Consider the following 12,560-nt stretch of genomic DNA (forward strand, 5'->3'; position numbering starts at 1 on the left):
TAGTAAGAGAGAGAAGAAAAAACTTGGATTATTTTGAAAATTATTTGACTTTTATTTAGTTTAATAAATAAAAGTTTGTTTATAATCTGCTATTTCAAAGCCAACCTTAATAATTATGAAGCAATAAAGGATTAAGCATATTTAGTCTTTATAATAAGCTATAGTATAATTCAGTATTACTGAAGATGGAGAGGAAAGAAAAATTAACAAAAGTAAACATTTAGCTGCATGTAAAAAAGTGACAATATACATCATAGTTTACATATATTTAACTCTAACATTTTTTCTCTTGATCAATAGATGATGTAGTATTTAAAATCTCCACTTACTTTTTAAAATTTCAGCACATATATTGGCTAAATTTAGTGTGCATTGGAAGAGTTACAGTTATTTTCATTTTACGACAAATTAACAGGACCTAAGACAAACAGAAACTGAATAAATTCATCTCTTCTTTTCTACATCATAGGATATTTTTCAGTCATCTTCATCATATGGACATGGGAAAATATTTACAATACATTTTTAAGCAAAGAAACATGTTATAAACTAAAATGGAAACAATGATAACTTTCAAGTATTGTTAATTGAATGTTCTTCTCTGTTTGTACTTTCCATGTGCCTTCCAGTATTCTGCCTTGTATTACTGATGTAAAATAAAAAAATAAAAGTATCTACTAATTTTCTGTTTAGATTTATTTAGGTGAAGATACTAGTCTAGGCCACATGAAGGAAACAAAGATAATTAACATGGAGAGTGCTAATTCTCATCTCAAGGAATTTAAATCTAGAAGAGGAGTAAATAAGTATAATTAAAAACACAAATAAATTATGTTCATATAAAACATTTGTACATACACAAATATACCATTATTTGTTTAAAAGAAGACAAGTGTAACATTTATATTAATTATTCTTATAGCTTGTTTTCTTTCTCTTTTTAATTTTCCTTGAAGTTTTATCACTATCTGGAATTATATCGCTTGTTTGTTTGTGTTCCTGATCTGGAAGAGTTTCATAAGTTCAGTGTCCTTATTTGTCTGATTCACTATAATGTCTACACCAAATCCTAGCTTCAGGTCAATTTATAGCACACAAGTGCTCAATAAATATTTGTTGAATTAATAAATGAATGTTTTCAAGGATTAAATAGATAATCCATATAAGCTCTCAGTACAGTTGTGTACACAGTAATCCCTAATAAATATGAACTATTTATTGACTTGCTATTATTTTTAAATGATTCAGAATGTTATTAACAGGGAAAGTTCAAAAGGAAAAATGTCACTTGAGCTTGTTCTTAAAGGTCAATATTTCAGAAAATGGGGAGATGAGAAATTTAAGGCAAAGGAAATGTCAGGATGAGTCAGAAGGTAGACTATGGAACTGAATTTCTGGAGTGCAGATAGCAATGCAAGTTATTATGTTGGCACTAAAACTCAGTAAAGAGGGTTTAGTTAAATATGAGTGAAACAATTTGGACTTGATCCTAGAGGAGCAAAGAACTACCAATTTGTAAATTTCTTGAAGGAAATCATACACCTTTTCACTCTTGATATCAACTACCAGGACATAGTTCTGCTCCATAAGGAGCAGGCTGGATGGATGATTAACTAATGAACAAATTGTTGAAAAACACTATCTGGGATAGTAACATAATATAAAAATTATATTGGGAATATAAAACTGGTTATGTTTAAGATACAGTTGATTGGAAGAGATTGAAGTACTGAAGACTAGATAAGAAGGTTGTTTAAACAATTCAGGCATGAGGTAACAGGGACCTAACTTGTGACTGAAAGAAAGGAATTTGACTATGAGAAATAATGTGAAGAAAAACATGTTCACTTATGTACTAATTTACCTGTTTTTAGTATATCATGTAAGACCCTCCATAACACTATTTCTAGTGCTTTATCTCTCTTTATTTACTTTCATTAATTGATTCTTACACTATGAATACTGTGTGTGGTTTTTTGTTGTTGTTTGATATTTTTATTTATTTTTTAGATGTAAAAAAATTACTTTCTAAAAGCATATGTAAATGCTTTACAATATTATATAATATTATATAATATATTTTATATTTGTAATTTATATAATCTTAATTCTTGCCTAGCAGAAAACATTATCTGGTCTTCTAAACTTTTAAAGCTAATTTTTTTCCCCTTTTATTTCTACTTCATTTAAAGTCAGTTATAAAGTCACAACTGTAAACTAAATGCTTTTAAAAATACAAAACTTACATTTCAATGACAAAAAAATAGGCAATGATCATGAAAATCTACTGTACATTTTGCCAAGGTCAGCAAAATGAAAGACAATATGAAAAGGTCAATCTGCAAATACATCCTTCACAAAAACTCTCTCATGAATAGAAAAATCATCATTTAAGAATATGTATGTTTATAAATCTGGACACTAAAAACAAGATGTGGGCTAGGGGTGCTAGATTTAAATATGTGGGCACCAGGACCTCAAGATTAAACTTCTAAAACTAGCATTTAATTCAAAATAAAATGAATATTTCTAGCAGATAACAATTGTATAAAACTATTTCTTTCCTTAATAAAAATGAGATGGGGCATTTCTTAACAATAACAACTTAGTAATCATCTAAGAATAATTGTGGCGATACCCCCATCCTCCAACCTCCAAATCTAAGCCCTAGTCACTGGTATAAAACAAATACCTTCCATGAAATTATCTTTCACATTACTAAAATACCCTCACTTACTTGGAATAATTCATGCTTAGAATATTTCACACACTTGTTTTTAGATGTGTGGAATTACCGGAGCTGAGATTTTTGAAACTGTCTATGTATTACTAATAGTTGAATCTTCGCTGAGAGATAATAATCTTTTTACTATACATTAATTGGATGTTCTTAAGCATACTTGACCAACCACTGTAACAGTGATGCTGGTGGTAATAAGGGTTACTCTCAAATTTTTCCTTTTAAAAAATATATAATCCATGTAACACTAAGTAGCAAATATGTTACATTGTATTACATTGTACACTTTCTTAAGAAAGGATAAATGTTTCTGGCCCAATTTGGAAGAAAAGAAACAAACTAATAATGGTACTCATTACCTGTTTTATCACTGATTAGCTACGACTAACTTTGCGGTACGCGGGCCTCTCACTGTTGTGGCCTCTCCCGTTGCGGAGCACAGGCTTCGGACGCGCAGGCTCAGCGGCCATGGCTCACGGGCCCAGCCGCTCCACGGCATGTGGGATCTTCCCAGACCGGGGCACGAATCCGTGTCCCCTGCATCGGCAGGCGGACTCTCAAACACTGCACCACCAGGGAAACCCCTACAACTAACATTTAAATGATAGTTTATGTGATATTAAGCAAAAACTGAAAGTCATTATAATTCTACCAAAAGAAACAGACAAAAAAAAAAAAAAATGGGAAGCATTTTTAAATGAGCACAACGTAGGTCCCAAAGATTACACTATGATTTTGAATTTTCAAAGCAAAAGGTTTCTATGTATAATTTCTGTGAATATTTCTTATACTACAAAGATTAATTTCAAAGTAAATGTAGGCTAGCTCAACCCTACCTTTTCAAAGATAAATAGCAGATGAATTAGAAGTTCCCTTTGCTAAAGTGCACCACCTGAGCAAATCAGCTCTGGCCCAGCTACTGAGCTTATCCCAAGAGAGTGGCTATCACTCATGCTTATTCACTCACTGTCTGTACCATCAGCAGTCAAAGAGAACAGTGTTTTTTTTGTTGTTGTTGTTTTTTTAAACCAAATACTTTATAGAGTGGACTGTAGAAAAAACAATCCTAAATATACTCTCTTCTAAAACTCCAGAGAGTAAGATAACCTCATTATTTTTAAATATTGAAAATGTAAAGGGTCCACACAAATTAAGAGTTCTATTAAGTATAGACTTTTTACTTTACTATTCACTTGATGTGCCCTTAAATTCTCTATGAGAGAAGCAGATATCTTCCCCACGTCTTCGGGCAATAGATTCAAAAGCAAGAGTAGCAGTGCTATTGAATTCCATGAAACTTTTTTAAAAGTTAAATTATTCACTATCTGTATGATTATTGCACTCATATATTACTCGGAATACATCTATAGCAACTCAGCAATAGTGACTGCAACAAAATTAAGGGAAGTGGGACTACAAAGGATTTTATTTCCTTATTAAATAAGAAAGTTTTTTTGGAGGAAATACAATCAACTGCAATTCAAATCAGATTATATATGCTTAACAGTTATGTAACCTTACATAAAATTAAATCTGGGCTTTCCTGGTGGTGCAGTGGTTGAGCGTCGGCCTGCCGATGCAGGGGACACAGATTTGTGCCCCGGTGTGGGAGGATCCCACATGCCGTGGAACGGCTGGGCCCGTGAGCCATGGCCACTGAGACTGCGCATCCGGAGCCTGTACTCTGCAATGGGAGAGGCCACAGCAGTGGGGGGCCCTTGTACAGAAAAAAAAAAAAAAAAATTAAATCTAACTCTCACCCTACAAATCTATAAGGAATCAGAACAGGATTTACATTACACAAAGTCTGCACTACTGTTGCATTCCACTCTTGAAGTCATCCTGAGTTAAAACAGCCATTTTTCCAAGACTTAAAGAAAAATATATTTTATGAAAGGGATCATTTTTAATCACTGAATACATCATTTTTATTACTGATGGAAAGAAGATACTTTTTTCTACTGTAAGTTCACTCTGATGAAAGAAAACATTCTCTCTCTTTTTAACTCCTAACAAATGCCACATTTTAAAGACTAGAGGAATTATCAGTAGGCATTCTTTCTTCTTGATCTAAGTTATTTTTCTCTAAAATATGTCAAGTAAGCTTTTAAAGATTCACGAGGGAGGGGGGGAGTTTCATAATTTTTTCTCTCAGTAAATTCTGAGGTGGCTCTTTTAACTTCATTGTGATCTTCCACTTCCTTTTCTTTCTCTTCTATTTTTTTCATCCTCCTCATTGTTGAGAGGCTGAGGAATAAGCTGATTACCTACAAATACATAAGTGTAGCTCTCTGTTTAACTCTTTCTTTTGGGTAGAGCCCTTTAAGGAACCCCTCCTTGGCCTGCATCTCATTACTTATGAAATGTCTCCGTGTGCATTGAATGTAAATAAAAGCAAGTTCTGTATATTCCAGACAGTGTGGGTTTGTGTGTGGGGATGTCCCACAGACTCTGGTTTGCCATTATCCTTCTTACTTGGTTGCAAAAGTGGAGCAAATGAAACAGCAAGAATATTTTTACTTCCCCAAGTGTTTTGTTCGCTTCTCATAATTTGTGTTAAATGATCTTCTACAGGCATAACTAGAATGCCTCCCACTTTTAGTAATATTTTCATGTAGTTCTCATAGTATTTCTGGACTCCAGCTCCACAATAATCTCGATAATACTGATGACCCTCAGCTGCTTTCCGGGAGCAATTACCAACCACAAATATGGGCTCACCGAACTCAAATCTTAGCAGTGCTTTTCTTCATATGTTCACGTTGGAATATTTTCATCTTGAGACAGATGATTTTGTGAACAGCAGGAGCTGTGCCAGCTTGCTCATATAATTATTCTGATAAGCTGCTGAGAGATCAGGGTGACCTAGTCATGCCATGCACCTTCCCATTCAGACTGACAGTACAGGTCTAGAAGCTGATTATCAAAGCTATTACTTTTTTTGATCAAACTCTCCAGGTTTTTCTTCGCATATTCTACCACATCTGAATGAAGCTCAATCCCATAATTTATTCCCCCCAAATCTCTTCTACACACGAGCCAGTTCATGTTTGAGGGATTGAATGTTTTCAACTGCACATGGAATTTGTTTACTCTGAAAAATGCACTGCAGCAAGGTGGTCGGTCGACTCGCCGCAAGGGGGTGCAGGTGAGGCCCTAGGCTGGGTGGGTCCGTGGCGGTCACGGCCTTCGCCAGTGAAGGTTCATATTTTTATCATTCAGGGCTGAAAGATGGGTCATGTGCATTCATTTTTTGAGTCATATTCACCTTAGTGACATGTAGTATCAAGAAGAGGGGAAATCCAGACTGGAAAATGATAAATGAATATTTTTTTAAAGGCAATAGAAAATGATAGTGGTCTTTAGAACCACATTTGTTTTAGTGTGTAAAAAACCAAGTCTAAGAAAGTTAAAAATCTATTAGAGCTCTATCTACAAATTGACTGAAAACATTTAAAAACAATGCAGTGTCTGTAATTAACGGACAATACCGTCCCCGCCCCGCCCCCAGCCCTTCCACAGCCGCAAGAGTTTCCCACTCATAACTGACAATAACGTGAAATAAGCTGCCTCGGTCTGAACGGGTGTCACCCCAAGCAAGACAGGAGACGTTATACAGTCAAGGCCCCTGTGCTGTTAACAGCTATCATTATAATAAAGTAGAATAGTACATTCTTAGCATACCCAAAGGCCTTTCTCATACCATTCTCCAAATTAAAAACAAAAAACAAAAAAGCCCTCCAAAATATAGTATAAAGAACGGAAAGTAAGAAAGACTGAGAGCAGTGGAATAAATTATGAAACCTGTGGTAGTTTCTTACTCTTTAAACTTTCATTTTCTTTCTCTACCTCTCCCTGTATCTCTCTTTCTCCCTCTTTTTCAAGAACTTGATTTGAACGTTTATGTCTGTAAAAAGAGAGGAGAAAATTTTAGCTTTCAATGACACCAATGCCTGAAGACAGTTATCAAACCACTCTGCCTGTGTCCATTATAAATTCTGTCTCTTCCTTCAGCCCTTTTCTGTCAATCTTTTATACACTTTATTATGTGATGATTTATTAAGGTGATAGATGATATATTACTTCCTATTCATAGCATCTATTTTCCAAATATTGTTCAAAATCTCTAGATCTCTTCTTCATTAAAGACTCATATCCATGTTGGTTATCATTTTTCTCATTCATTTACCAACACCAATGGTAACATAGTCTCACTTGCCCCACTCTACAAAACCGAAATCTTCCATCAAACTCTGTTGCCCTCTTGAATTACTTTTCTATTTCTTCTTTCATTGTCAGCATTTCTAATAATGGGCTTCAATAAACTAATAGCTAATATCTACTGAGTATTTATGAATCTGGGATTAGGCTAAGAAATTTTACATGTGTCATTTGACTCAATCCTCATTATAAGCTTTAAAACTGATGCTATTACAGCTAATCTACATGTTGGAAACTGAGGCACAGAGAAGGTAAGTAGGTATTTTAAAGTTTCACTTTCAGTTGGTGCTGGTGCTGGAATTCTAACCAAAATCTGATTCTGGAGGCTGATGTCCAAATTCAGTTTCACCACACACCTAGGGTTAATGACTTCTCATTTGTTTTTTAATAAACACCCTACAGAAAGCAAAGTTTCAAAAATTCCAGTGTAAAGGAAAAATAATTTTCCTTCTACGTTTTTGAACTCTTATCTGGGATCCTGTAATAAAAGTCATATTAACAAGAGAGAAACAAGCAAGTTTATTAATACATATACCCCATGTATATATGAAAGTTTCCTAGGGAAAAGTGATTAACTCCCTGAGATGGCTTAAAATTCAGAATTATAAACCACCATAAGAGGGAAGGGGTGAGGAACTGTAGACCGTTTGGGCATGATGTCAACTTCTAATCTCCTCTCTTATGAAAAAACTAATCTTGCCTGGTTAATGAAACTTCCAGGGAAGGGTTATGACAATTGAATTGCTTTTTTGGATCTATCTTTAAACAGATAGTGGCATTCCAAGAAAGCTTCTCTCTGTATTTGCTGTTTTTCAAGTGTCTACGTCTCAAAAAATCAATATGCCAAAGCAACATATTTTAGGGTGGCATGTCCTGAACCTCTACAGTCATATTTTGGGGTGGCATAATCTTCTACCCTTTACCAGTAAATGCGTCAAAGACAAATTCAGTGATATTTTCCCATTGTACATCCTAGCTCAACTTTCTGTATCCTTGATCAAGGTTTTCCTTCATGGCATTTTGTGTTACTGATAATTCTTCTAACATTAAGTATGATGATACTATGTAAAGGTTGTTTTTTTTTTCCTCAGATTCCTCTTTCTCTTTATACTTATTTCTCTTCTTCAGGCCATACTTAACTGTATCCCCATCATTCTCTATGCATTTGAGCTTGTGATTTCATTGGCATTCCTGATTTAAAATTACCTACACTGTGATAATTCTGAAATCTATTTCTCAATCTCTTATACATTTTCTGAGCCCTAATTTTATTATTATTATTATTATTATTTTAGCTTTTTTAAGCATCTGTAACACAGAGTAGGTCTGAGAGTTTCCTAAAGGCACGAAGCTCACTCTTGTCTACTTGCCTTTTCCTTTGCCTCAACCAACCTCGCTTTCAACTCTTGCTTACCTGGCTAATTTCAAATTATTTTCAAGAATCAACTTTAAATGAATGTCTACCACTAGGCATTCTCTCATACCTGACTCTCTGTGTCAAGACCTCTAGTGGTCCCACAATATTTCCCCTTGATCCTTACTAATAAAAGCCCTGATTTTTCTGTGTACAAATGCCTCTTGGGATAAAATGTACATTTCCTGAGCTCCTTTCAAGTCAAGGGAGGTCATGTGATGGCATCTGAATTAAAAATATGCAAGCAGACATGTCCTATGTGAGTTCTTCAAAGCTTCTTTCAGTTTAATCCTCCCCACAAATCTTTGAATTTGGACTGGCCCCTCTTAGTACCTTTACCCTTCTTGTTGGCTAGAATGCAGTCATGAAGGCTAGAGACAGAGCAGCCATAATGGGTCATGAGGCAGCAGCCAAACATGGCAGAGAAGCAGATGTTCCACCATATCCTCTCCGTCATCTTACATGCTTTATCTCCTTAATTTTTAACAAAGTCTAACATTCTAAATCAGGCAGGGTAAGCCTGTGATGGCGCCACAAAGTGACCCAAGAGTAATTAGGTTTCCTAAACAACATAGAAATTTATTTCTCACCCCCAAAATAATTCATGATGGCAGTCCAAATCCAGGGCAAACCCTGCAGTTATTGGGTTACCCTAGGTGTACCATGGGTAAAATCCTAGAACACATTAATATGTGCCAATTTGACCAATGCAGTCACAACACACCCATTTCCAGGTTTTTCTCACCAGACCTGAGAGACAGACTAATCTCTGTTTACCATAGTACAAATGGGTCATATAGATGCACCTAACTGCAAGGGAAACTTGAAAATACAGGGTCCACGTATGCTCAGGAAGAAGGCCGGTGGATTTAGGAACCCAGCTAGCTGTGGGTTATTGTGTGATATATCCTTTGATATATCCTTGATTGTGTGAATTGTGTGATATATCCTTTGACTTATTTACTTTATTTTATTTTTCTTTCACTTCGAATTTGATTGAGAACTCCACAAAGGCAGATAATTCATTCTGCTTTAGGTAGTGGACCTCCAGTGTCTAAAAGAGTACTAGATACTTAGTAGTTACTCAATTGATATCTGTTATATCAATCAATCAATCAATTAATTAATACACTGTCCAGATTTTTCAATGTTTTGGGCACCTACATACTGGAATTTATTTATTTATTTATTATTAATTTTTATTGGAGTATAGTTGATTTACAGTGTTGTGTTAGTTTCTGCTGTCCAGCAAAGTGAATCAGTTATACATATACATGTATCCACTCTTTTTAAGATTCTATTCCCATATAGGTCATTACAGAGTATTGAGTAGAGCTCCCTGTGCTATACAATAGGTTCATATTAGTTATCTATTTTACATATAATAGTGTGCATACTGGAAATTAAGCATAGTAGGTTTAAGTTTCAGAGTCTAAGAAAATGGATGGACTCATAAAAGTCACTTCACACATCTTAGGTTTAGAGATATTTTCATATTATGGTCTCTCTTTTGGTTGATGCATTATGAAACTAATCCTCTTCTTTAGAACATCCTGAACACTTTGATAGCATTAAAATTCAGGTGCTTTGATATATCCATTATAAGCAGCCTTTTAAATTGTATTATAACCCTCTGGAAACATATTCTAATTGAATGAAAAATGTTTTATTGTATTCTTAATTTATACTATCCAAAAAAAAAAATGTTTAGACATTAAACTGCTAATGCTTTGTTTCCCAGAATTGCTATTGTTATTTATTATCAGAGTAGACCCTCAGTAATTTACACTGAGAACTGAGAGGCTCACTAGAGATGACTGAATTTGGCACATTAGTTAGTGAACAGATAAATATGAAAAACATCAACACTGCTGTATCACAAAGTGTGCTTTATTCATTATTTTGATAAGTGTAGTTTAATTATAATCATCTATGGTAATGTTTCACAGTATGCTAATAAACACATTGCCATATTTTATGAAATTAATAAAATCTTAGTGGAAAAATTGTTTGCTAAATTTGTCCCAGTTTTCGGAGAAAAGTACAAATCTATGATTTAGTATGTTTTGTATAACTCTTAGTCCAGAAAAAAATATATCTCTTACATATGATATTGTTTTAGTCATTCCTGTTGCTTATTGTCTGTAACCCCTACTAGAAAATAAGGTTCATGAGAATAGATTTACCTCATTTCACACACATTGTACATGTTATGCACAGCTATGTACTTAAGTATATGTTGTGTATGTATTTAACTTTTTAAATGGAAAGATTTCACATACAAATTTGGAAGTCCTACTAAATTTGAATATACATTTTGATCTCTGTGTCTGATCTCCTATGCTTTTAGAGGCCAAAGGGGAAAATTAAATATTTATTTCTATTATTAATGATCTCTGATCACTTCTTTTTTAATGTCAAGTTACCATATTTAAAAATACTAAAAATAATAGCTAAATTATGAAAGTGCTGGTCAAAATGACCAAAAAAGTTTTGATGTTTGTTTTCCATTTTGTTTTGTTTTGTTTTCCCTGGAGTACTACCAGTGTACCAGTAGCTTTCAGTCACACCTGATAATTCCTAGCTTAAAAAAGGATAATTGTGTTTTTATGAACTTGGATTTATTGATTGATTGGTTCAGTCAACCAATAAATATTTAAGAGATTACCATTAAGCTCTTATTTAATATGATAAGAAAACAGAAGAAAAGAAAAGAAACATAAAACTTTGGCTTCATGGAGCTTATTTTCTAGTTTGGGAGACAGACAACAGATAACATATATAGTTAATATAATTACTGGTTATAGAGTAATATGTGATGAGATGAAAAATAAAGCAAGGAAGAAAATAAATTGGATTGGGGACAATTTTATGAAAGGATGCCAGTGACAAATGGCCTGAAGGGAGTAAGAGAGTAGATTATGCTTCAGTCTGAAAGAAACTTCTAGCCATAGCCAAGCAAGGGTGAAAGCCCTGAGGAAGGAACCCATGGTGTGTTTGAAAAAACAGGAGGCCAGTGTTACTGGAAACTAGTGTGTAAGAAGGAAACGAGCAGGAGATGAGTCAATAAAATAACAGGAGTCAGAGTGAGAGTTATAGAACCTTATTTGTTCTTAGAATAGGCTGATTCTGAAATTTGTATAGAAATGCAAATGAACTGGAATAGCCCAACAACTTTGAAAAAAGGGATCAAGTTTGGAAGGACTTACATTATCCAATTTTAGCACTTAGTATCAAACTATAGTATTAAAGCACAGTGACAGACAAATAAATGGAACAGGGTCCAAAAATAGATTTACATGTATATGGTCAATTGATTTTCGACAAAAGTTCAAAAACAATTGAATGGATAAAGGACAGTCTTCAAAAAATGATACAAAAACAATTGGATAGTAATATGCAAAAAGAAATCCTCAGTCTATACCTCACATTACATAAACATCAGAAGCCAGGCTATTCCCCAATAAATGTAAAATATTTATCATAATGGGTCCAATTTGGAATCTTTATTGATTTTGCTACTATGCTCCAATTGGTACAGTGGAAAAAAATAAAAGCAAAAATCCACACAATTTTATTTTACTTTTATTATTTGTTTTTATGAAGCCTGAGAGAAGCAATAGCTTCAGAAATTGAGAGCAAGGCCCTGATCATTCCAGCACACTGGCATGCAGAATAAATAGCTTCTACTGCATAGATCATACCAAAGATTATTAAGGGAATCCTTGAACCTGTAAAAGTGATTAAGCTTGAATATCAAAAGCTAGTCTCAGTTATAACTAAGACACAGTAGGGAAGATAGCTGACTGATTACATGGTCACGTAGTGGGAACTCTACTGTCATAAGAACCCAGTTATAAAAACTGACAGAAACATTTTTTTTTTTTAATTGTGGAAGGTGCAGCTGAGTTTGAAAAGGCAGTCAAGTTCCAAAATAAGAGAAAAGTACACTCTTGCTAAAGAATGATAGTCAGCATTTTGAATGCAAAATTTATATGAGGTGGCAACTGAAAGCAAATCTGTGAGGTGACAAGACATCTAAACAGGTGTAAACTATGTCACAAGCCTCCAGACTTCTTTGGCAAGCATGTTTCTGTGAGACCGTGCAGTTTTACCACCGGGACTGAAAGAGGTTGCAGGTGCCATCTTAAGTTAAAGAAAAAGACAGATGTTGGCATTTGTGAA

At 34.3% G+C, this 12,560-nt stretch overlaps 1 pseudogene; it reads right to left on the reverse strand.

Annotated features, from left to right (window-relative positions):
• Nucleotides 1-4,815: 4,815 nt before the first annotated feature.
• LOC115865922 (protein-L-isoaspartate O-methyltransferase domain-containing protein 1 pseudogene) lies at nucleotides 4,816-5,354 on the reverse strand (annotated as a pseudogene).
• Between the last annotated feature and the right edge of the window lie 7,206 nt (nucleotides 5,355-12,560).

Source organism: Globicephala melas, chromosome 5 (genome assembly GCF_963455315.2).
Source record: "Globicephala melas chromosome 5, mGloMel1.2, whole genome shotgun sequence".
Lineage (NCBI taxonomy): Eukaryota > Metazoa > Chordata > Mammalia > Artiodactyla > Delphinidae > Globicephala > Globicephala melas.